The 26,761-nt window shown below is 38.5% G+C and overlaps 1 protein-coding gene and 1 long non-coding RNA gene across 2 annotated transcripts in view; one reads left to right on the top strand and one right to left on the bottom strand.

Annotated features, from left to right (window-relative positions):
- The window catches only part of ntrk2a (neurotrophic tyrosine kinase, receptor, type 2a), a 102,160-nt gene that overhangs the window by 39,775 nt on the left and 35,624 nt on the right, over window positions 1-26,761 (bottom strand). The gene's annotated exons all lie outside the window — the stretch shown is intronic.
- Window positions 300-5,499, top strand: LOC141769088 (uncharacterized). Its single transcript, XR_012594257.1, has 2 exons — window positions 300-2,973; window positions 3,026-5,499. It is a non-coding gene; the product is annotated as an uncharacterized LOC141769088 (long non-coding RNA).

Genomic DNA, 26,761 nt, shown 5'->3' with positions numbered 1-26,761 from the left:
CAGCTCATTTTGTGCCAACCAGGATGAATTTGCAACTACATTTGCCACTTTGCATTGGCCTTTAATGAAGTCGCACCACCTACCAACTACACAACTTTAGTGATGTTGCGGTGATCCCAGGTCTGTACTTGGTGGGTAAAATGTTACTACAACCAATAGGAATGATAACCAAAAGTATGAAAATAAGATCCAAGTCGCATGAAACTACACATCACACAGCACCATAGAGTGCTGCAGGAATGAGTACTAAAATGAGTTAACGTTTCTGCACTTCCGGTTCACTTGTCTCGAAGTCGATGTTTGTTTTTTTTTATTGTTTTTTTAGTTAGATACTGAAATAAGGTCTGTGGTTAACACAAGCTTAAGAGATTTTAATGTTTTGTTCTACGATAGAAAATACGTCAATAAATATCCCACTCGTGAATTTTTAAGCTTTTACATGTCTTAAAAAAGGCGGTTGCTAACAAGTGGCCAAATGAGCCTACTAAACGTCATCACGTCAAACATTAGTCCACCTTTAGCTTATGACGGGCACACACTACACGAGAATCAAGCCCATTTTGGGCCCGATTCCCACCTCGCGACAATCATCAGCAAAGCTCCTATTTTTTGATGGTTCTAAAGCTTATCTTTCCAGATACTCTTGTGGCGTGAGATCCGGAAGTCCGTCCTGGTCGCACCAATTTCAAATAGTAAATATTAAACATGTTCAACATTTCCGATCAGATATCCTGTTGTGTGTGGGGAACCCAGAGGACAGTTGATGACACAGTCACATGGGAAAGGATGATAGCCAATTGAGAACCAAGCCTGGCTGAAGCGGAAGGACAACCACCGCCGTCATTGCGGCCACGGCTAATGCATGAGTTAATGCAATACCGCCCATTCAATCGGAGTACAGCTCATGAACAGTGGCATTGTTAAATTAATGACGTCTAGTCCACACGGCCTGCTTCATTAGAGGTTTATGTTGAGTGCTGGAAATTATACGCTCGGTGAAACCGAGCAGCTGTGTTTCGTCGACATACAGTAGTTATACAAGCTTGTCAAGAAAGAAGGAAAATCCCTCCACTATGAATGTCAAGGGGATGATAGAAACTTAAGTGCTGTAGTTTAAAAAACAGGTGTTGACATTTTTTGGACACCCATCTCGTTGCTCTAGTGTTTCTGATTTACAGAAGAGAAATGGGTACTGGGAATTCAGTCCACTGTAATTCAGCCAAAATGCAACCCTGAGGCATTGTGCAGACATTCAGAGATATTGCAAGGGAAATGGGTGATGGTGGAGCTACAGACGCAACACACCAACGACTGTGAGTCACACACAGTGTTACACGGCTACGTCCATGTGGACAAGCCATTCTTTAGCTCTTTAAGTTGCTGCTGTGACACCGGTGTTGCTGTGGGAGCCCGAGGGTTCAGGGATCTGGAGTGGAGCAGGAGTTTTATGGCAGGAGCCTACACCGGAGCTGAGTTAAAACGATGACTGTGAGTGACTGTATTGATCTCTCTTAGGCTCTCTGGGTACACCTCAGACAAACTGAAGCCATTTACTGCTGCACGTTGCCCAGGGCGATGGATGTAGAGAGGCCTATTATGGGATTTAAGGACATCAGGGCCTGTCAGTCAGTCTGTTAAAACAGCTTGGTTGTCTTGTGCCAAGAGAGGAACAGCGGGAGCAGTTGTTAGCAGATAATAGTGGATTTCATGACTTGAGATTATTTTATTGGCGGTAGTCAGTGAGGTCAGAGCACCAGATTGGTTGAAATATGGGTTCAGATGCGATCCGGAGGTGATGATGGACAGCCTAGATATCAGATACAAGTTGACAAAAACAACAGATTGAACAGGCAAGTGTTCAACTCTAGTTTGCTCTCTGCAGTTGGTACATTTACTGCAACCATTTTGGCTCTAGCTGCTGGCTGAATATCATCTACCAGAGCAGGAACTGATCTATTTTTGAGATATTCTTGACAATTTCACAGGCGTAAATGTAGAAACTTTGGCTGCCACATAATAATTTTGCCTCTTGCTGAAGAATACATGACTACAAATCAAAAAGGCAAGGAATTCCTTCATGTAAACTCTCTAACTCTGTCTCTGTTGGACGTTTGATCCAAGCAGTCAGTGGAGCAGTCGCTTAGGCTGCAGGGCAAACACAGGACTGCTGCCACTGTTGACCCCAAAGGTCTCGGTGACCCCTAAAGCCCATCACAAATACGTAGAAACACACACTCACAGATGACTGGTAACCTGAACTCCGTGGTCTCTAAACTGTGCTGTCACCTTGCTGAACACAGGAAGTAATCTATCGATCCATGAGGAAGGGGGATGGAGGGATGCAGGAGAGAGAGACAGACAAGGGAGGAGAGATAGCAGGAAGGAAGCGTAGAGAGCTGCGGAGTGACTGGCTGACAGACGGGGGGATAAATAGAGTCCAAATAATGCAGGGAAAGAAGAAAAATGCAAATGAGATTTTAGATTTTGAAAGCCTGAAAACATTTTTTGCTAATCAGTTTCTTTCTCTGCATGAACACACAGTTTTCTGCCAAAGTCACAACAGTTTGGGGGATTTTTATATTTTGTTCTTTTCACTGGTTTGAAGTGAGGCAGGGGTCAGCTGGCCATGCGCCAATCAGGATTTAGCTGAATCTAAATGTGATGCCAGTTGTGGGGTTGTTTGCTTATGTTTCCAGGCCACACCCACACAGTCCTGATGAAGCAGTTTTTAGTGTTAATAAATAATAACTAAGGATATTTTTTATTAAACTATAGCTTTGATTATTGCTTATTTAGTCATCAAAAAGTTGAAAAACTCTCTGGCCACCTGGATATGTGACAGGTGCGTCGGAGGAAAGCACAACTTGTCTCGCTTGCTGCTGACATAGTTATTGGTTTACAAACGTTTATGGTATTTATTGTCCTCTTCACAGTTTTGCATTTGTAAGATTAATATTATCCCTTATCATATCGGTATCGGCCAGATAATTATCTGGAATAATCTCTGGAATATTTAATGTTATAGAGAAATACGTTGAAATCAAGTTTTCAGGGACCGTGAAGGCTTTCCCTTGAGGTTTTGGAAATTCTTTCATAGAATTAAAATATGATAAATTGATGACAAATGGAAAGGGCCTATCCAACAGCATTTATCACATTTTGTTAGAGCCGCAACTAGCGATTACTTTCATTATTGATTAATTGTTTAATCTATGAAACCTAGTGACAGTAGAGACAAAATGCCAATCATGACTTCCCAGATCCTAAGGTGACGTCTTAAAATGTCTTGTTTTGAACGACCAACAGTCCAAAAAAACTCCCAAATATTTAGTTTTCAATAATATAAGACAAAAAAGCAGCAAATCCTCACATGTGAGAAGCTGCAACCAGAGAATGTTTGGCTTTAGTTTCACAATTTTTACTAGAAAAATGAGTGAAACTATTAATCGATTCTGTCAATTTAATCGATCAATCAATTGACCTCTATATTTTATTAAACAGTAGTTTAATAGTAAGTTTTATCTATCAATGTATAGAGCATGTACAGTATGTTTAATTTTGGGGACATCTTATGATAGTAAATAGCTTTGAAATAAATGTCTAAATTATTTTTAAAGAAAGATAAAAGGTATAAAAGTTATACATAAAACAGCAAACTATTTAAAAGAGAGACAATGGAAATAAAGACAGAGGATATAGTATGAGGCATGAATAGAGGGAGAAGGGCTAACAAAGAAGAAAGGGCAGCGAGATGGTGGGCTGGATGGATACAGTAGATCGGTAGAATTTCCTCTACGCTGCAGTTTGTTAAATGTCCGCATGAATCTGCCTGTACAAGCCAGAAATCCTCCTCCTCTTCGGCCTAATGCAGAGCCCTATCATATTCCCCTTTCCTCTGTACCAACCACTGGTAAAAATAGACATTTCCTCTTCTCTCTCTGTCTGTCTCCCTGCGTCTGTCTCGCATCATGTATCTACTTTTTCATCTCCATGCATGTGTCTACCTCCCCGCTTTCTTTCGTCATCTTGTTTTTTTCCCACATCCTCCTCTCTTCTTCTCTCTCTTTCTTCCTTGTAGCCTCGTCAGTCTGATCTTTTCTATTTTTAATATTCAACCCACATTCACCTTCTCATATGACACACTGGAAGACCAATTCCTCCTACTGAAGGCACTCTGAGGTGGTCAGAGATGAGAAAACGAAGACGCAGGGAAGGAGGTGACAGTGAGAGGAATTCAAGTGAGAAAAAGGACATGTGTTGTTGTGTTTCCGGTTCTATAATATAGCACCAGGCATCTGTTCAATGTGGAGAAAAATGCTTCAAATATTGATCATGTACTCAAATTAGAAACATATTTATGAAACAGAATCACAACTTTTCTTTTTCATCTTACATCACCATGTGACCTGTTAATAATGCTTAAATTAATGGAAAATAATAAATAAATCCTAATAAATCTTAAATCTCAATATTCTCAATCTATCCAACCCACTGTGGAGGGACGTCACAAAGTCCATTTACTTGCTTAACCCCCCGAGACCCGCGGTACTGCGGGCGATCCCGACCGATTTTACTGTCTTTCAGAGGTTGTAGCAGGTTCAGTTTTAGAGCTGGAGTGAAGGTAGGTAGTGAAGGAATCCACTGGTAACAACCATGTCATGGGAAGGAGGCTAAATAACGCTCCAAAGTTTGGCTAAATTTTGGCGAGGAAAAGCTGTCATGGCCATTTTCAAAGGGGTCCTTTGACCTATAACCTCAAGATATGTGACTGAAAATGGGTTCTATGGGTACCCACGAGGCTCCCCTTTACAGACATGCCCACTTTATGATAATCACATGCAGTTTGGGGCAAAAACATGCAGTTCTTTTAATGCAGTATAAATATGTTATTTTCCCCTATTCTAAAAATGGTTGGTTTGAATATTTCTGCACACTGGGGTCCCTAAACAGTCTTGGAATTGCATAAATTGTATGACTGTAAAGCTGAGACTCTTGTTGATCCAACGAGGCTAACTGTATTCATGTGTGATGATGTTAGTCCCCATAGTAGCCATTTTAATTATATTGAGACCATTTTTTGAAACTCGACCTCACTGTATAAAATGACCTGTGGTGACCTCTAGGATAATCACTGCCTCATGAAACTTTACAGCCACAAACTACAGACCTAGAGCATTCAGAGGATGGGTAGCTTTCCTAGGTAGATTAACAATAAAGGGGGTTTCTGAGCAGTTTCCAGAACAGAAGCGCTCGCCATCCAATCGTCGAAAAATGCAATTCTTGCAGGAATCTCCAAATGTCAAAAGTTTTTGATAAAAAAAATCACAGTATGGCTTTTTCTATGGTTTTCCTCAAGGTTTTGGTATCTTAATGTGGTATTTTGGAGAGATTATTGACCATTTTTTATCAATTCTCGAATGGTAAAAAATGGTTAAATTTAGCACCAAATCTGTGTAACAAATAGTGTCAACACTTGTTTTGCAAAAAAAGAAAAGAAAAGGCCCCTGTGACTGATACATGATCAGATATTATATTATTAGATTGTAAATACTCATGCATCACTGTTTCAGCAGCAGTTTTTGTATTTACTTTTTGGACTTTTTCTCTAATCTTCTTGAACAGTTATTTAAATGAGAAGTTTAGTAGGGAAATGTTTTTAATGTCTTCGTAATGTTATTCTTAATATGAAATACAAATAGTAACTTTGGCTGTCAAATAAAATTAGAGGAGTAAAAGGTGAAATATTTCCCTCTGAAATGTAGTGGAGATAAGGTATATACAGTTGTAGCATAAAATGGAAATATTGAAGTAAAGTACACATACTGACTCAAATGTGGGCTTTAGTAAACGTACCTCTTACATTCCACCAATGTCTGTAACTTTCTGTGATCTACAATCTGACAGTCATTCCCACATCACGCAGCACTTTGACAGGTGTGCTGAGGTGAGAAAGCAATCAAGGTTTAAACTTCTTTCTTTTTTTCCTTCTTTGCACAACTATTTCTGTCACTTTTCATGTGAACAAACGAGGGCAACACCATGAATGCCTTCCAGGAGAGACTGCTTGACCGCTTGCACAGTTAACCCCATATTTAAATGATTATTGAAACTCACCCGTCTCACCTTTGAGTGTGACCACTTGGCCTTCCAACGTGGTGGGATGACAAATTGTACAAACTAGTTATTTCAAACATCTCCCAACCTTAGCACTCTTTCTGCATTGAGTGCATTTACTATTGGTACTTTAAGTACATTTTGCTAATATACTTACATACTTCCTTTCAATACTTCAAGCTTAACCCATCCCACTATATTAAAACTCCTTACTCCATGAGTATAAAAGAAAAAAGGGTTTGTACTGTAATTAGATTGGGGCGGTGGGACTGTTGAAAATCTTTACAGTCATGCAGTAAAAAAAGGAAAAGCCTTGATGACTTGAAATATTGTTGCTGCTTACAGTTAAGAGATGGACAGACTGAAAGAGATGGAAGGAAAATATGATTTACAGAAAAGAGGAAGTACAATGAAAGAGGATTTGGATGTGGTATTGGTTTCAAAGCCAGAGTGGTCACAGATATATTCGGTTTCATGTATTGTGTCTGTCTGAGCCTTTTGTAATGATAAATAGAGAAGCACACAATACAACATATGCACAGACACACAGACGCACACCTAAAAGCTCCTGCACTTTCAGATGAAAAAGACACATTTACACACGAGGTACACCAATAAATGATTTCTTTTATTGAAATGAAAAAAAAAACGTTCTTTCTTCTGAAGCAGGAAATATATTTTTCAAATGAGTCTTTTAAGCAATTATACAGAACGGCCTTTTGAACGCAGCTTTGTTCAGCTTTGCCTTTATGCTGAATATGACATGACTTGACATGTTTTTTGTATGCTGACGATGGTATACAGGTTGCCATTGTGCAATTACAGTACTTAAAGCCCCTGGAAAGACAACGATTGGCTTTTAATTATGTATGGGTGGTCTACCCTAGACTGCTACATGTAGTTAGCTGAGTAGTCAATCTAACTAGCAGACTAGTGGGGTAACGTTAGTTAATAATAAGATCAAAGGTTTCATATAGAAAAGCTAATGCTAACTGTTCCATGTAAGTGAATGGAAAATCCTAAAACGATTAGCGCCATACTCCGGGAGGTTTATATCAAAATGTTAAGCTGATGCTAATTGTTCTATGTAAGTGAATGGAAAATGCTAAAGCAATTAGTGCCATACTCCTGGAGTTAAATGAAAACAAATTAGGGTGGTCTAACCTAGTTTGTTAATTAAGCTTTCTAACCAAGTAGGGTCCATTTGATAGATTTGTTAGTTTATAGCAAAACGTTTAACCCAATGCTAACCGTTCCATATAAGTGAATGGGAAATGCTAAAACAATTAGTGCCATAATCCGGGAGGTATAATTGAATAAAAACACAGATTTAGGTGCTTTAACCTAGTAAGTTGATTAGTCAAACTTTCTGACCAAGTAGGGTCCGTTTGATAGATTTAGTAGTTTATTCCATCATGGAAACAAAACATTTTATTGATTGAATGGACAATAAAATGACAATGTTACTTGAGATGTAAAGGGAGCTGTCAAGCAAAGCCTGATCTGATCACGCCGCCACAATCCTGAGAGAAAGTTTGAGCATCCAGATGAACTGTTTTTGAATTAGGTTTTCTAATAGTTATGAACATTTATTTACACTCAGATTTTTGTGCATGCTTAATGAGTCACTTCCCTTTGATATCGTATATGTATTTTTACTATTTCAAGCCAAGTTTCCAGAGGCTTTAAATGTATTGATTCTTTAAATTGAGGCTTTAGGGACTGTGTGCTGCAGGGGACATACAGTACCATTGCTGATGGTGACATGAAAAATGAGGTATGGTAATGTCTGTCACATACAGAAGAAGGTAAAACAGGCACTCGTTCAGTTATAAAACAATAATCGTGTGTATCAGAATGTACAAAGGAAATAAAAAGGACAAATACAATAAAGATAAAACATAAAATAACATTCATTTCCAGTTCAAAACCTACTATACTGTACTATTTCCCAGTGTTAGCATTTTGTAAATTTTTAGCTCAAACATCTTTAACAATTCCAAGAAAATCTAAAAAAAATTTTTCATTTTACAATGGTCAAACATAAAATATGCACAATTATGTGCAAAAAAATATCAAAGTAATTTAACCCTAAAATGAGCCTAGCATCCTGTTTATAAGAGGAACTGTAAGGGTTTAAAGGACAATAACTTAGAGCCTCTGAACCGCAATGCACTCTATTTCGTTTAGTCGTACAGAGGAATCTTGAATCAGCCTCACTCTTGTTTTTGTTACCTTTTTTTTAAAGGAATAGTTTGACATTTTGGGAAATACCGCTTATTTGCTTTCTGGCGGAGATTGAAATGAGAAGATTGATACCAGCACCTGTAAAGCTCATTAATTAGCATACAATCGAAGGGTATTTCACAAAATGTTGAACTTTTGCTTGAAGTTGTGGACACAACAGAGGTCATTTTTACTCCTTTTAGATGTCAGAAAAGTTTAAATACTGGTCATGTCACATTTGGTTTTATCCAAGTAATTGTTCTACCGATATGGCTGTCCAGTGGTTGATAAAACTCCACTTTTGCACTATGAATACATAGAAAAATTGACTGTAAATTATCATTTTGTAATATATGTACTAAACAGCTTTAGTTTAAATGCAAGTTCAGACTCATAGCAACAGACACAAAAAGTTACATTCATGTTGCTGAAGAAGCTAGAATTTTTGAATATTTTAGATACAGACTGATCATGTCTGGTTGATGTTTTCCCTCCATAATAGAAAACACAATCTTTCTTTCTTTCTTTCTTATAAACACACACATACTGATAAGCACACAAACACACCCTCAGACACAGACACACAAAAAGACACCCACACTCCCCAATCTTCCCGCTCCATTCACTTTCATCATTACTTGCTTCAGGGCTATTTTAATTAGTTTTATCAACCTTTTGTTGTTATTTATTCATTTTGTTGCATTTTTTAATCATTCTTCACTGTGATGTTTTTTTTTTTATGTCATTTGGTTTCTGACGCCTAATTAGCACTTTGGCAGATTGATTATTTCTCTTTTTCTACGCCCCAAAGGGATTGTAATGTGGGGTTTTCTTCTAATTATGAGCATATTAATCTTTTTTGTATGAATACACAAGTGAACTAAACCTACAAACTAAACTGACTGTGAAGGTTCAACCAATCAAATGTTCCCTAATTCGCATATTTAATTCAATCAGTCTCACACTGCAAAAGCTTCAGAAAGCTTTGGGAGTATATCTGGCAGTGTTATAGCATGGTGTTGCACTAATTTATAAACTAAAAACCACCACCTTAACAGAAATCACTCCAACAGTATAGAAATGAACCCTTAAACTGAAGAATATGTAAAGTATAAACACTAAGTGCAGTTTGAATAACTAATATACAACAGTATGATCAATGAACACCACTTGAAATGTGAATTTTTATACTGTAAGTGAAAGTGCACCTTTTTTGTGTTATTAATGGATGCAGAGGCTACTCAAGTGCACACTCTTAAGATAATGTGATTTAAAAACATCAGCCATCTGAAAACATAATATGGTGGGGGGGGTTTGCGTTTTGTTTTTTCGGATTAGATTTGCTGACCGGTTTGGCTGTCTGGGCTTTGGGATAAACAAGGTTGTACTCTATTAAACTGTGATTCACTTCACAAACTCTTCTCCCACACCAGCACAAAGTGTCTGTTTCTTAACCTTGTAGCCTTCTTAATCAAATATTCCCCATGCATCTGCCCTGACCCCAATCTCAGCCAGCGCTGCCTCTCTCTCTATGTGTGTGTGTGTGAGTCATCCCGCATACTGACTTGACATGTGCACAGATGGTGGACTGTACGAGGTAAAACGCTACCTGCATGTGATGCACTTAAGCACTTGACATGTGCATGTAATTATTAATTCATGTGTGCAGTTGTGAATATATGCATTTATCTGTCTCCGTAATGTAACTGAGATGTGCAGCATCGTGCCTGTTCATCTATGTAAAATGAACATGTGTGAGCAACATGGACAGACTGAAAGAAAGTGCATTAAGATATGTATTTATAAAAGTCCGACGTAGCCCAAACTATTCATGTTTTCTATATGCAGTATGGGTCTTTATGTGCACATATGTCTACTATTATAGACAGATGTGCATGCATGACTGCATCTGTCTCTCAGAGAGGAAAGGTGGGTGGAAGGCAACCGATGATTAATTTAACAGAGACCTCAATTTATGATCTGGTGTGTGTCAGTATTGGAAACTGACGAGGTGTGTCTCCCCTAGCGAGTTACAGACAAGGCATGTAACATCTTAAACATCCTGCACTGTAAAAATATTTTCCACAAAAAGCACTACCAACATTGTTTGATTTATAGAGCCACTGATTTTCCACTATAACAGAGCTGTTGGCAGCAGGAGGAGGAGGAGGAGGAGGAGGAGGAGGAGGAGGAAAAGAAATCTGTTTTCTGCCGGATGTGCTGGATGTTTTGACAGGTGTGGTGTATACCTGCAAAACTAATTTGACGGTTACGCGTCAGTTTGAGAGCACAGTCTCTCCAAAACAGTCGGGTATAGTGTGCTTTGCCACTCCTGGTGTTAAAAGTCTGTAATAAAGACTTTCAGAAACCTGCCCGGCTCCTCACATAGTCCTCCTTTTTAGCATTTATTCCACGCAAGAGCGAAGCAATTGGAAGTAAAGCCATTTTCTCTCTAAATGCGCTCCCGTATCTCTGATCACTTTTATTACTTGTTCTAACTGTGACTTGCAGCAGCGCCGGCTACACTAACAGGAAGCTGCTGCCAAATTCAAACAAAGTCACTTTTTTTTCTCTCTTCAAAGACACTTTTTCTTTCCCAGTCTGCAAAGTGGTTTTGGTTACTCAATTTAATGAGCCTCAAAACTTCTTCAAACTGTTCTGCTCTATTCTTTCAGTTCGGCAGGATCACCAAGAACCAGTCGAGTGGTTGGATTTGGTGTTATTATACGGGGTAAAACAGGGTCTAAACAGGGAAGTTGGTCTGAAAGTAGCGTTGTTTACAAAGCTAGGGTTATATGTGTGTAAGAAGGGCTTGTGTAGTGGCATGAAGAAATATTAAGTTGGTCTATATCAGCACTAAGGGGCTGTGTGGTAATGCTCAAAATCAGTAGCCAAGGTGTCTAAATCTGCAGCGTGTGTGTACAGAGGTTTGGGTGTGTATAGAGGTGGGAGGAATGTGTGTATTTGGGGAAGATGTAGGTTAATGGCTGTCTCTGTCCCTCGGATCTGAATAATTCATCCAATGGGAGGCCTTCATGTGTCTCTGATTGGTTGCTGCTGCATCCCAGAGCTCTACCTGGTTCTTCTACCTTTAGAAGTTGATAATGGACACCACTCACCTGACCACTGTGTGTTGTGTGTGTTGTGTGTGTGATATTCGCACAACCCCCTACCACTCCCTTCATTTATTATATATTGATTTTTTGTGTTGTTGTTTGGATATGTGGATGCCCCCCTCCTTTATCCTCCCCCATTTTCCATTTGCTCTCTCATACACACAAACACACACAAACACAATCAATCTTTCTCTTTCTTTGTGTCTCTTGTGTGTCCGTCTCCGTTAGCGTGAGACCAACTCCACTGGGATCTTCTTAAACATGCACAGCCTGAAGGGAAACACAAAAAACATAAATAACAAAAAAAAAACAGTGACAAAAGAAAACAACACAAATGTAAAATAATAATAATAATAATATAAATAATAATAACAAACAGCGTTTGCAAGAGAGGCCTCGTTGCTGGTCATGTCAGTACCACAAAGAGTATTTTTGCTTAGTATTGTTATAAAAGTTGTTTCTGTGATGTTGTACTTAGGGATGGAGAAAGTACACAAGACTATTGCAACATGAAAATAACCATCATTCAGTCATTTAATACTATGGAAAGCAACGTTCTTTGAGGTTTTATGCCAATCTTTCAAATGGAGCTTTATGTTAATATCCTTGTGTTGTTTTTCCACCCTTCATGTAGCTACACGTACAGTACTGTGAGTAAATGATCTTCTAGGTTAAATACATCTAGTATTAGAGCAGAGAGGTTTAGTAAATTAGCCTAATGTTATTCACAACAGAGCGGCACCAGACGGCCCACCAGTTGCAGCAGTGCAGTTATTAGTGCAGAAACTGAATGCACAAACCCGACCCTCAGGTAGTGCAAGCAACAGCAGGCCGAACCTCCCGTCATCGACTGCCGAAACAGACTGATGAAACTAGAGAATGTCATTTCTGATGAAATTGTGGTCTCATCTCAGTCAATTTGGCACTTCTGTCACTTTGAGCAAAATGTGTAAGTCCTAGGGCTGTCAAAATTGGCTAAAATTGACGTTTGAATATTCATTCTAACAAAACTATTCAAACTATTCAAATATTGATTTTTGCACATTATGTCCTTGACACCGTGTACTAACTGTCTGTGAGCGATGCAGCACTGCGCAGCGCGCCGTTTTGAGCTGAACTTTTGTTGGCCGCCCGGTTTTTATTCATTCCTGTCGCTCACTTTGAAAGCGCCTCAATGGATGAGGAACGGCTGATTTGTGAAGTTGAAATGAGGAGTTATCTATACGATACCTCCTCATTTCACTACAAAAACCTAAATAAGATAACAGCTGGCTGGAGGGAGATCACCAGGAGATTGTCTGAAAGTTTTCTGCTTGCTGTTGGCTGTATTGTATGTCATTTTCACAATATAGAATGTGTGTTGTCTGTTTTAATAAGTACAAACTCTTTTAAGTGGTTACATCTCCAGTCTGATCTGGAACGCACACGCTGACAGATACGTGGTTTGTTTACATGACGTAATGTAACACTTGCTGTTAGGACACGGTGTCTCTCTGTCTGTTCTCTGCCATCATTACGGTTGTTGTTAAATTATTCCACGTTCAGCTTGACCTAACGTTACATTTCATTTTCATTTAATGAAAGTGGCTTTGTGTGACTCCCATTATGTGGTGCATTCAGTGAGCGTGAGGTAGGCAGCCGTGATAGTGCTGCTGTTTTTTACATCCAGTTTTTAAAATAAGGTGTTAAACATTACATGTCCCTTATAAATTAAAAAGATAATACAACTAAATTGTGAGGAAAATATGCTTTGAATTTTGGGTTGCTGGAAAAAATGTAATAAATAATGCCTGACGATGTCTGATATATTGGACTTCAGGACATCTCTGACTACATACATTTTTACTGTATTAATTTAGATATTTTCCAAAGTAAAAGTCCCTAGAAGTGTATGATTCAACTTATTTCCATGGTCTAGTGTTAAAAAAAGTTAACAAAAATCGCATTAAATTGTAATATTGAATCACAATACTTGTAGAATTGCAAAACAAAAAACCAAGTATCGTGATAGTATCGAATCGGGAGATAGGTCTATCGTTCCAGCCCTACTAACTTGCATCCTATATTAACCTCATCTCCAAAGTCAGATCGGGATCATATACCTTAAGGTACAAAAGTCCAACTGTTTAGCTGATGCACACACTCCATCATCCCTGTGTGTGATAATATTGAGTATATTTATTTATCAATTATTCAGCAAAGGTCACAGCCACTGTGATATTTTATACAGATCCACAGAAGAGCAGCTTCCCAGTAAAGTGTTTATTTGTTAAAAAAAATAACAATTTGTTCACAGTAGGGATGAAGTGACCTTTTACCAAAACCTGAACAATAAACGTATTGATCTTTCACACATCTGAGCTTCACTTTATAGCCCTCGACCTTCCCACTGCGCCCGAATCAATGGAAACACTCACACCTCGTACCAGAGAGCACAATGGGCTGTTTAATATATCCACATCTGTGCCTGCAGAGACACACATAAAACATAATCAGCTGCATATTTCTTTGTAAAAAATAAACAGACTGATACCAACACCTGGCATGCCACTGGGGGAGTGCCGGCCAAACATAACAGCCTTATCCGAGTTGGAGGATTAGATGTACATTACCAACCTGTCAGTTTACGACACAGGCTGAGCCAGCCAAAATGAATAAAACCTCTCTGCTGGATATGGCATTAAGGTTTAAATACATTCCGAATATCTGAGAGAAAATAAGAAATGTCACCAAAAACCTGTAGCCAGAGTTTGTGTGTGAGAAAAGTGTTGGTGTTGGAGGTAAGTAAGTTATGTCTCGCAAAAACATCAAACAGATGAGAGGAGAGAGATAGAGATGCGGTAAAAAGAGAATAAAAGTCAAATTCCAGGTGTGTCACAGCAGTGGTTTCGATTTAATTTCATGTAGCAGCTTTATGTCCTCGGGGTCTCAGTTATACTTCTTTTGATTTCCTGCTGCAGTGCTACAAATTCCTAGCTAGATTAAAAAGAAAAAACGACATTGCTTCTAATCATTTGGACTACCCTTGTTGTTTGACCTTGTCTGGCCTCCCACTGTGTTTTAGAGGGGACGTATGCCTACTCATGCAGCTATTGAGATTTTAACATTTAGTTTAACAGTGGAGGTAATTTTTTTGTACTTGTGACGTGTCCCTCCCAGGAGAGGAAACAGATATGTCAAACAAGAAAGAGTTTTAGCAGTCCAAAGCTTCACTGCACTTTGTGTAATCGTTTAAAAATCCGGTAGCACTGAATGCCAGTTCAAGCAGAGACACGTCGCTCAAGAGAAATGCTTTTAAACTCAATATACTTCAATGAAGAACGCAACCTGTGTCGTTCTGTTAATTACGATAATCTGCGAAATTTCAATAATCAATTGATCTTTTCAGGTAGATTTCAAACAAAAATGTCAAACATTCTTGTTTCCAATGTAGGTTACTGCTTTCTTCTGTTTTAAATTACTGTAAACTGAAAATCTTTAAGTATTGGGGTTGACGGGACAAAAGTAAGACATTTAAAGACAGGAGGTCTTCCACCAATCGGAAGGTCGATGGTTCGATCCCGGCTGCTCCGGATCACATGTCGATGTGTCCTTGAGCAAGAAACTTAACCCCAAATGCTCCCGAAGGCATAGCCATCGGTGTGTGAATGAGTATTTAGATTAGATCCTGATGGGCAAAGTTGGCACCTTAGCAGCCTCTGCCATCAGTGTATGAATGGGTGTGTGAATGGGTGAATGCTGACATGTAGTGTAAAGAGCTTGAGTGGTCGGAAGACTAAAAAGCGCTATATAAAAGCAAGTCCATTTACCATAATACAATCGAGAAAGTCCACTACTTTGCGGTGGATTGGTCAGACTAACACAGGACTTTCCCCCAGGAGGCCGCTCTTTATGAAAATGTTGTAATTTTAAGCCAAACTATGATGTTTTTTTTACAAAATCTAACCAAGTAGTTTTGTTGCCTAAACCTAACAAAGTAGTCTTATTGTGTTTTTTGTTTTGTTTCAATGTACAACGTTGACCATGTGTTTAAAACTGTTTAAAACTGTATAAATATGCGACCGTAATCCGCAACAAAATACGTTTCCCTCAAAACGTAATTAAGAATGCATTTTAGTTGTATGGGAATGTAATTTTGTAGGAGACAGGGTCGCACCCTGGGCTCTGGGATCCTGCGGTAAGAATTTAATCTTTTCCTCAATTGTTTGACATTTCATAGACCAAATTATAAACGGATTAATCAAAAAAAATACTCAGCAGATTAATTAAGTAATAAATACAACCGTTAGTTGCAGCCCTAATGATATTGCTTGTTTTCCAAATTGAATGCCAACATTTTAATAACTCTCGCTTTCGACGTTATCTGTGTTCAACAACAACAACAACAACGGTATGATTAAGGTTGGGGAAAAAAATCCTGATTACCATTAATTTAAAAAAAGGAACGTAAACTGCAGGGCTGTGACGGGATGCAGACTCCAGTCTCCTGCATGAAATGCAAACCACCACCTCAACCTTCACTCCCTTACTGTCATCTTTGCTGCATAAAGACAACACTTTGCCTCCTCCATGGGCACTGAATGAAAATTTCAAATAAATCTTGAGGTGCGGATGTAATTAGTGTAGGAGCTACAGTGTAACTTCTGCAGCTCCAAGCAACAAACTAATGAGGGCCAGGGGTTGAGAGAGTCTGGGATATAGAGGTGATACTCATCCTCTATTAACATCTCTGTTTCCTTATTGAGACTGAAAAACAGCACTAATGAATAAACATGCAATACTGAGAGATACATCCAGGTTGTGTTTAATTGTACAGTAGCTGCTTGTTATGTCCTGTCCCAAACACTCTCTCTCTCTCCACTACTGCCGCAGGTTTGAGGAAGAAGGATGTGTAATTAGGGAGCTTGTGCAGCGGAAATAAAGTCCGACCAGGCAAGTAATGGCTGGGACGTCTGTCAGGAAGGGAATGTAAAGGAGAAAACCATTCCAGGCAGCTTACTCTTTATGATTAAGGACAGGGTGAGGCGAGCCAAAAACAATAACCTGCTTTCCCCCTTAAGCTGCGCTTGTCATTTCTGTGTTATGGAAAATTGAGAGAGAAATGTTGAGATTTGCAGAGGAACCAAGTAAATACCAAAGTTGTCACTAACACTCACTTTGCTACCACTGAGCAGTGACCACAAAAACAAAAAAACATTATGTTTCACTTGAGGAACGTTTGTTGAGATTCACACAGTGACTTTATAACAATCCACCAGAGACACTTTGGGCTCTAATTTGTGCCTCGACTCTACGATACAGGGATTCAGCTGAAGACTTGTGTAGGTGCACAATGGAAGTGGATTAACAGCAGAGGAATGTCACATCAAAGGGGTTTATTAGTATCGCAGAAGGTTTCCATGTGATGGTTTATGCATTTAGCAAAGCCAGAACTGGGTCAAGGCCCAACTTCTCAACTGCAAAAAATACCTTTATCGGTCCAGAGAGGTTCCAGCTTTGGACTAGAACTTACAGTAAGATGCCACTAAGTAACAATGAATAGCAAACGGACCTTAATTCAACTTTCTGACGACTTTCCCCGAAACAAGCAAAAAGTGATGAAGACTATAGTAATGGCATGACAGAGCATCACCACAGAAGATAAAAAGTGTACTGTATGTCACTGATTGAAAATTATTTGACAAATGTTGAATATGATGACTTTTATTTGTTTCTTAACTTGTCCAATAACTTCCTAAGTTGGGGGTTTATATATGAAAAGGAACTATAGTGCTACACAGCTGGCCTGATATGGATGTAAACATACACAAGTTAAACCTGAAAATCAGCAATTTTACCGCATATTTATAGTTTTATTATTGCAAGTTCAGGAGGACTAATGAGCACATCTAAGAACGCATGGAAAATGCCAGCCTTGTCGCTTTCTTTTTCTTTCCAATGTGCGTTACTAATCAGACAAAACCTGCATGCTGCGATGACGATAATGATGAAGTTGCGGTAATTTAGCAGGAAGCCTCACTGACTAAACAAAATCAAAACAAAGATAAATGGATTTCCTGCATCATAAATCCCTCAAAGTAGCTTTACACTCGATTTCTGGATGTTGGCTCCGGATGTTGTGCCGTCCTCGGTCAGAAAGGGTGAAGCAAGTAAAAGCAGCCATCGTGCCCCGAAAAGTAGCCGCTTGGGAACGCTTGCGCGCTGCGACGGCATCATACTCGCGGTTGAGTATGCCTTACATTGAGAACTATGGATTTGAGATCGCAAAAAACATGGCAACACAAAACTATGTCACTGCCCTAATCTAACTATGAAAGGAATCGGTCTGTCTGTGTGTCTTTCGCATAACTTGAGAATCGTTCATCCGATCTACTTCACCCTTGGCGGGTGTATTGCTGGGGACCCAGCGAGGTGTCGTGTCAAATTTGGTGCAAGTTGGACACGCAACACTTTCAATATTAATAAGCTTTGAATAAACAAGCGAAAGGGTAGTCTGTTCAGCAACGGGTCCAGCATGTCATCTGCAGTGGGCAGACCGCGGCTCATTGACTGCTTTATAACCAAACTCCTCTTCACTCCCCTGGAGTCGACACAAGCAGATTACTGCTTACAACTGGAAGGAGAATCGAACCAGAGTGTATTTCACCTTGTGGCCGTGAGTAAGCCGCGACCTGGGTGTGTTTTTTCCCCCCGCGAGTAACACCATATTTCCCCAGTGTCAGACTTGATACTAACTTATAACACTAATAATGTTACCGCCAGCAAAATACCGCTGCTAATGAAATCCATGCTCTACTTTATAACCGCAGTGGTTATGTCAAAGCAAGCGCCTAATACGCCTATTTGAAAATTAACTCCGCTAAGTGTATTTCATCAATGTTTCTGACCGTGAGTAACCGCAACCTGGGTGTGTTTTTTTCCCGTGAACCAGAGTGTATTTCACCGGTGAATCTGACTGTGAGTAGTCGCAACTTGGGTATGTGATGCAACTACGTCATAGCAGGTGTATTGCTCAGGACCCAAGGAAGCTCAGTGTTGAATGTGAAGTTGTTTTAATGAGCGGTTCTCGAGAAAGCTACAAGCAGCAACAGCACAGGCCAAGCATTCGACTCATTCTGATAGGCATGTTTTGAACAGGCACTACACATTTTAAACTCAAATATATGAAATACTGGGCTTTTATGTGGTGAGTTGTTGTGCAAATCTAGTGGCGTCAGACATTAAATAATGTCAACTATACAGTAGCATCGTCACAGTGTGTGCAGACATACTTCTATTTATAGACCAGCACCTGTTATACAGTTTATGCCAGCTGCTGCTGTTAAATATTTCAAGAGAAATACATTTAGGCACTTCATGTGTCACGTTTTTTATGCTCAGAATCTCAAAGAAACACACCAACAAAACTCAAAGTTACAGTTTCAACCTCAAAAATCTATATCAATGTCATGTTTGGCTGCCAATCACTGTCAGTCCTTGTAGGAGGAGGGAAAAATGTTTTTCATCCTGTGACTCACTTCATAAACAAAGCCAGTAAATGGGACAAAAGATCTCTCAGCTTGAGGCAGCATGCCGCAGTAACGAACACGGGCTTTACGATTTGACGTCTTTTGTCTGCTCCCATCTCAGTCTCAACTGCTGACTTTAGTCGGTCCCGGGTGTCGCTTCATGTCTCCGCGTGCGTTTTGTGTGTGTGTGTGTGTGTGTCTGAAAGTAGTGATTCACTCCTCTCCCAGACTCCGCTAGTGATAATGATTTAGTTTTGGAGCCGCGCAGGTTGGCAATGACGCAGGTTGCCATGGCAACAGCATGCAATGGGCAACGGAAGTCGTCCATGTCACGCTACAGACCTTCTGACAACTGCACACTCACAGACACACATACTGTACGCATTTTCTGACTGCGTCTCTCACACAGATTGCTTTTTTTGTCTCTCTCTCTCTCACACACACACACACACACACACACACACACGCACACACACCACAAGGCTCCATGCACTACAAGCAACTACAGACTATCCATCAGAGCTACATGCTACCCTCTCACAGGAAAGTGTCGACATGCAACACTGAACAACATTCCCATTTCAACGTTACTCACTTTAACTAAAATGTACTCTGCACTTAAACATCCTTTCAGCACCTTGTTGTCCAAATATTAGTCTTCTTTCACTTTTTCTTCACGTATCTTGTCTCACAACAATAATCAGGTTTTGACAAATAGTGCATCTCATCAGTGTAGACCGCCATTTTCAAAATAACTGACTGTCTTAAGGAGATGTTACAGTTGTGTGAATCACACAAGTCATCAGTTGTTGCCATCATTCATTTCTTATAAAAATCAATACATTTTGTTATATTCAAATGCATTAGAGCTGAAACGATATGTTGATTGACAATAACTTAATTGGCAAATAATTTCAGAATTAAATCGTCACTATCTATAATCAGTTTTTTGTTTATTGAGTTATTTATCATTTATTATCAAAGGTTATCTATTTAAGTAAAAATGTAAAATATTCTCTGATTTTGAACTGTGAATATTTTCTGGTTTTCTAAATATCTTTCAAATCGAGCAATTTAAAAAAAGATTACCTTGGGCTCTGGGACTAATTTCAGACTTTTCATAAACCAAATAATGAATTGATTAATTAAGAAAATAATGGAAAGATTAATTGATAATGAAAATATTTGGATGAATATGGATTTTACAAAATCCATTTGTGTGATACAGCATTAACGGAATATGCTCGTATTGAGCAATTAAGATTACTCATGAATACACACATATACAAACACGTTTCTCCTCATTGTTTTGACATTATTCTGACTTCCATCTGTCTGTTTAATCATCTGTTTTCTCAGGACATACGTTTGCTTTTCTGTGCATGTCAGCTTCAAACTGCTTCTTGCTCGGTTGCGAGAGTTTTTCATCAGTTGTCAGCTAACGACCCCGTGGACAGCTCAGCAAAATGTTAGGTCTTGGCACTGGGCCACGGACTGGACTTTAAGAAACACAGTAATAAATCCAACTGCCTGCTCTTCGAGGCTGCTAACATACAGTATGTGCTGTAGTATCAGGATGAGTTGGTTGTTCTCTCTCAGACACAAACACATACAAATTAAAGGCTTTTTTTCTAATTTTCACATGTTCTTTCACAGTCTGTCACATTCATTTGTTGTTCTTTTTTCTCCATCCTTCACACACCAAGATTCACCCTCTTGCTCACCTCACACACAATCATGTCCCACTATCTTTCAGTTAAGTGTAGGGAATTTCTAATTTAAATCCTATCACTCAAATGTAACATGTAATTCTCATGAAATAAATGAATCAGCTATCCCATTAAACAATGTAGTGCTACCACTTCATGATTTAGTTTGGAAACAATGTCTACAAGGTTTTCATATAAACATTTCCTCAAATAAACTAATAAACAAACAGACATAACTCAGACCCAGTATATGTCTTTTTGGTGGACTTCTGATCGCTCTGCGCTCAATTGAGGAAATGAACAATTGACGATAACCCGCTTGATGAGGAACACTAGCGTAGAGACTTTTAACATCAAACATGATAAAAAGATAATCACCTTACAGTAATCCTGCCACTTAGATACTTTGTTAAAAATTAATAAGATTTTTAATACAGTCTTTAATACATCATCTTAAATATTTAATGTCAATTCTACTTTATTTTTTTTTTCTAAGTCAACAATGAAAGAAACAGTTACGCTTATTGCCCAATAATTGAAATCTCATTTTGGAAAACAATACAATCAAATAAAGTGGAAAACTAAATAAGTAAATTAATAAACAGATGAACAAACAAGCACACACTGGTAAATATTCAATAAAGCAACTTAAAAGTTATCATCTTGTCAACTTTGCAAATTAGCTGACTATTTATTCTTTTAGTAGGGCTGTTAAACGGGTTTACGTAAATTCGTTTTAACGCCACTAATTTCTTTAACACAGCTTGCGATTTTTAGGTTGTAGTGGGCTCAGTTTTAAGGCTACTGAAGAATCTGGTATCATATGAAACTAGGAAACCTAAAGAATCCATTGGTACCAACCATGTCATACTAGCTTGTCGCGAAGGAAGTTAAAAAACGCTCTAGATACGCTAAACTTTGGCGAGGAAAAACTCTCATGGCCATTTTCACAGGAAACCTCCAGATATGTGAAAGAAAATGGGTTTTATGGGTACCCACGAGTCTCCCCTTTACAGACATGCCACTTTATGATATTCACATGCAGTTTGGCGCAAGTCATAGTCCAGTCAGCACACTGACACACTGACAGCTGTTGTTGATCTCCCGTCAAACAAAGTCCACGATCTTCAATCCTGGTCACGTAAATATCTTGTTTTCAAATCACAACACCTACTGAATGTGCTATTATTCAACATACACGCTTTTTGTCATCATTTTGACTTTATTCTGTGTAGCATCTGTCTGTTTATTCAGCATGTTCTCAGGAAATACTTTGGTTGTTTTTTCTGGGCACGTCAGCTTTGTACTGCTTCTGATTTGGTACTGAGTGCGGACTGGGATTTAAGAACCAGTAATAAATCTAACTGGTTTGATGCGTCTCTGGAGCCTCCGGCACAAGTAGAATAAAGACGATTATTCTATCACCCCCCCCCCCCAAAGCCCATCACCCATCTCCCCTCCACACACACACACTGCAGACCAGAGCTGCTGAACTTAGCATTAGGCAGTGATGGGAAGGCAGGGCCAAGAAGACTGAGGTATCCTGGCTCAGTCTGGACAGGCAAACGATCAATTGATCAATCAATAAACCTCTATCAGTTATAGTGCTGCTCCCAATCGCTCAGTACTGCTTCTCTCTGTCTCTCTCTCTCTCTCTCCCCCTCTCTTTTATCTTCTTCCCTGCTGTGCAGAAAATGCTCTACAAATATATAACACAAAAGCAGCCAGACACAGTAAATGATATTGGCATGCATCTCTGCCAACTCTCATACATATTCAGGAAAACTGGGGACTTTCGTGTGTGTGTGTGTTTGTCTCTTGGTCGCTTGAGTATCTGCCTGAGTGCAGCCGGACTAGGTGTTGATCGATATCTAAAGCCTCATTAACATAGATCCTATCATACACACATTCACTGTACTGCCAAGGAAAAGCCACATTGATGCAGTGTGTACACACTCCCTGGCAGCAGTGACATTTACTGAGCGACCAGGAGGACCTTGAACAACGACACACTGTCATACTGTCTGAGGAAAAAAGTAACACTGACATGATGTACACGTACACGCAGTATAAATGTCTGCATACACAAATAGGTGTGGACTCACACGACTTATGGTCTCTGGTCTGATGACTTGAATCTGATGACTTTAGACTACAAAAAAGACAACTCGACTTTAACACTAATGACTCCTGACTTCACTTGGACTTTATCCTTTTGACTTGAAATTACTCGATATCCTCCCCAAGCCCAAACTGTAAAATGTATTACAAAAAAAACCTCTTAATTTTCCTGCAAACAGATGTACTATGAATCAATCGGGCAGCCGCCATGATGGAGAGGTGGAAAGTAGGGCGGGGCAATATGACGATACAATATAAAAATGTTGTATATATATTTTCTATATTGTTTCTATCGCGATTTGGGTTAGGCCTATATTTATTTATTTTTTCTCTATAATTGCACTTAAAACTGTTGTGTTCATTTTGCACTCAAGTTCTTAAAATGAGAAAATACTCACAGGAGTATACAAAAAAGGCTTCACAATGTGGTTATTTCATATAGACTTTATTTATTGAATTACCAGAAAACATGCTATATTGTGATATATATCATTATCGAGACATGAATTGGCTTATATCAAGACAGAAGATTTTTACATTTACTCAATTACTGTACATAAGTACAGTTTTGAGGTACTTGTACTTGAATATTTATATATTATGTTACTTATACTTCTATTCTACTACATTTCAAAGGGAAATGTTGAACTTTTTAATGCACTATATTTTAAAAATGCATTTAATTTATTTAAATGTATTTTAAAGCTTCAGTTACTTTGCATATTCTGATTAGTTATACAAAATCAGCATCTCGTCTCACTTTCAGGTTAATCTACAGGTTGTGACCAACAATTTCACTGCCACTCAAAATTGCAATCTTTTTGCCTTTTTTTTTAGTTTTAGTGATTTTTTAACTTTTGTTACAAATGTTGAAAGCTGAAGACAAATAGATTTAATAAAGGATTCAAAACTAGATTCACATTTTAGAAGTTTCTGTAAAACTCCAAAGCACACTTGATCACTTTCTTCACAGCCATTAAAGCTCCATTGTGCTTTGCGTGTGATCAGGCATATACATATACATTTCAAGGCTCTGCCTGGAAATTTAATTACAAAGATTTTTTTTTCTCGTTATTTTTCTCTCCTCTCACATGTTCTCTTGGTTTGGTGGATCGCTGAGTTAAGTGATGTTTAGAGGAAACAGTGGCTCCAATGATATTAGCTGTGCTGCCAAGAGAATATCAGGATACAGTTGAACTGATGTTTTGTTTTTTTTATAAGATACTTTCCAACAATTAAATATGAGCCCTCATTTTGTGGCAAATTATGGTGAGGTTTATGTAGTGATTACATGGCAGTAAAACCATACTTACTTTCTAATTTGATCTATACTCAGCCATCTGAAAATAACATTAAAGGAAAAATGATTTCCATTAATAAATTACAGCTGCCGCCAGAAAACCTCACATCCCAGACTTTAGTATGTGTAATGTCCTAAATATGTAGATCGTATGTAGTTAGTGCATGCGCTGAGTAAGCTTCATGATCTCCTGGTTTCCTTGTATGACCATTAAAAAGTCCATTTATGTTCTCTGATACGCATGGGGGTTGTCAATGATAAAATCAAACGAGGTCACACTGAACATTTCAAAGTGCTTCCTTTTTGAAGTGGAGAATAATCAAATTTAAAAAGCCCTTGTATTTCAAAATGGAAACAAATTCTAACTACTCAGCTGCTCTGTAATAACTTTCATCTGTGCTCTGCACAAATTGTACACATACAAAAAGCCCTGTTCCCACACTCAATTTTTCACTACTCTGACCATGGTAAAGGTCAGGCTGACCAATACAAGACAGGAAACGATGTACTGCTGCATAATGGACTGGCCTGACAAAGATGAGAAGAGAAAGACCAACTGATGGTCACTATGTTCATGTTCTCTGACTCTGACTACCAACACTTTCCCTTTTCCAAATAAACCATCAAGGCTTTGATTATTCTCTCTGTATGATTTCACACATGGGTGCTTTCTTTCACATCCTCCATAAAGTAAAAGAAAATCTTCATTAAATCTAGTTAAGGACTATTTCAACTAAGTTCCATTTATTCAGAAATACATTTAGCATGTATGTGACATTTCCAAAACAGTTGGCAAAGTTTTTCCAGTTTTATAACCTGAAGCAAAGAGCGATGACAGCGCAGTGACTAGTGTTTTTAACATTTTGTTCATTGTCAAACCTATTTTCTGGACCTGAAACATTACAGTGGTGCCTGTTAAATAGGTTTTGCAACTTTTGCACAATTGAGACCCTTTAAAGTACCTTAGATGGCAGACAAATTAAAAAAAAATTTTAGGCGATTTTGCTGCAACTTCAGAAAAATATCCCCAAAACAACTACAAGAAGACACCATGTCTGTCAACAGTAAAGACACTAAGTTTGTGGTGTACAAACTTTGAGTTGCAACAAATGCACCTTTACATTATGATAAATACTTTTGTTTTTCTGACTGAATTCATCAAATCAAAACCTGAATTTAAAATATGTCCAGCTCAAGATGAGAACGCACCAGATATCAATGTGAAAAAGGACTAAAAACAATCACTTATAAAGTGCAAAGTGTACTTAAAGAAAAGCTGCAGTCAGGCAAGTTCACAGACAAGGTCTTAAAGCAACGTTTCACTTCGGAAAAGAGCACTTTCCATTCTCAGAGCACTTCAAACAATCACTGCCCTCAGGATCTGCCAGAGGCATTTAGTCTTTTCTTCCCCTGCTCTCGACGCTAAAATCTGCAAACAAACAAAACTGTTCCTTGAAAAACACGATCCAGGACACAAAGTGAAATAATAAACACCACCAGAGTCTGGGCCTTGTTGTCTGTCCAACTATCCATCCGTTTATGTTCTATACACGGAGGGTCACATGAGGCTTGTGTCTATTCCAGCATCTAGTGAGCAGGAGGCACGACACAGGAGTTCACAGGGTCTACTTTTCCTTGTTAATAAGTTTAAAAAGTATTGATTATGATAGTGACTACTATTGTATTAAAGATAATTAAATCTACAGTTTATTACAAGTTAGGTTTTATTTTTGTAGGTAGCTTCAGCCACCGGTTGGTTCTAACGGTTATGATGACATTATAGTAAACAAGTTCATTGCTGAAATGGGAACACATTGCTAAAAGTAGGTCAAATGGGGCAACGAACGGACAATCCTAGACCTACAGAAATAAAAACCAAAATTGTGTAATAATAATACAAATGCAAATACAAATAAAGACTAATATATAAAGACAAAATATTATAACATAACATTGTCGGACCATGAGATATTATAAGCCACCCCTTTCACAAAAAATATTAATTTCACCTGTTTTATCTTGCTTCACTAAATACAAAAATAAATAAAAAAACAAAACAAATTGTGATAAACTAGTTTCCTTTAAAGACACAGGTGGTACAATTCAATTAAGTCACAAGAAATGTATTTGTATCATTCTCTGTTTTAAATTATTACTCTACTATCTAGGTGCAGTTGACTTGATCCTCCCACCTTATATCTACATTTTTGATAAATAAGTTGAAGCTTATTATATTGTGTGTGCCTTTGTTGTCAGGTACTCCATGACTAAAACCTGATGTAAAACGTCAAATTTAAAGTTTTGTTTTGCACATACATTGTCAGGTGCATAATGATTCAGTATCTATTGTTTGAAAGCAGCGCTTCAGTGACTCGAGTAGCTTCAGGCCGTTCACCTCAAATAACCCACCGACATTCAAACAAGTTGTTATGCTTGCTAAGGAAACGTCTGTGTAAAGAAAGACTGTTTTATCCTGACAGGCATCATTCAAACTTCCTAAGCAACTGATCTTTAAACGCATCCCGTTTATTTATGATTGGCTGAAAAGACATGAGGGATGTTGTTGTCTGCTATTGTTCAGGCTTACACACGCACACACCAACTGAAATACATGAGTGGAATGTCTGTCAAAAACTGGGGCTGGGTAGTGTTCATAATTTCCAATAC

Source organism: Sebastes fasciatus, chromosome 6 (assembly GCF_043250625.1).
Source record: "Sebastes fasciatus isolate fSebFas1 chromosome 6, fSebFas1.pri, whole genome shotgun sequence".
NCBI classification, from domain to species: Eukaryota; Metazoa; Chordata; class Actinopteri; order Perciformes; family Sebastidae; genus Sebastes; species Sebastes fasciatus.
This window is presented reverse-complemented; position numbering and strand designations above follow the sequence as displayed.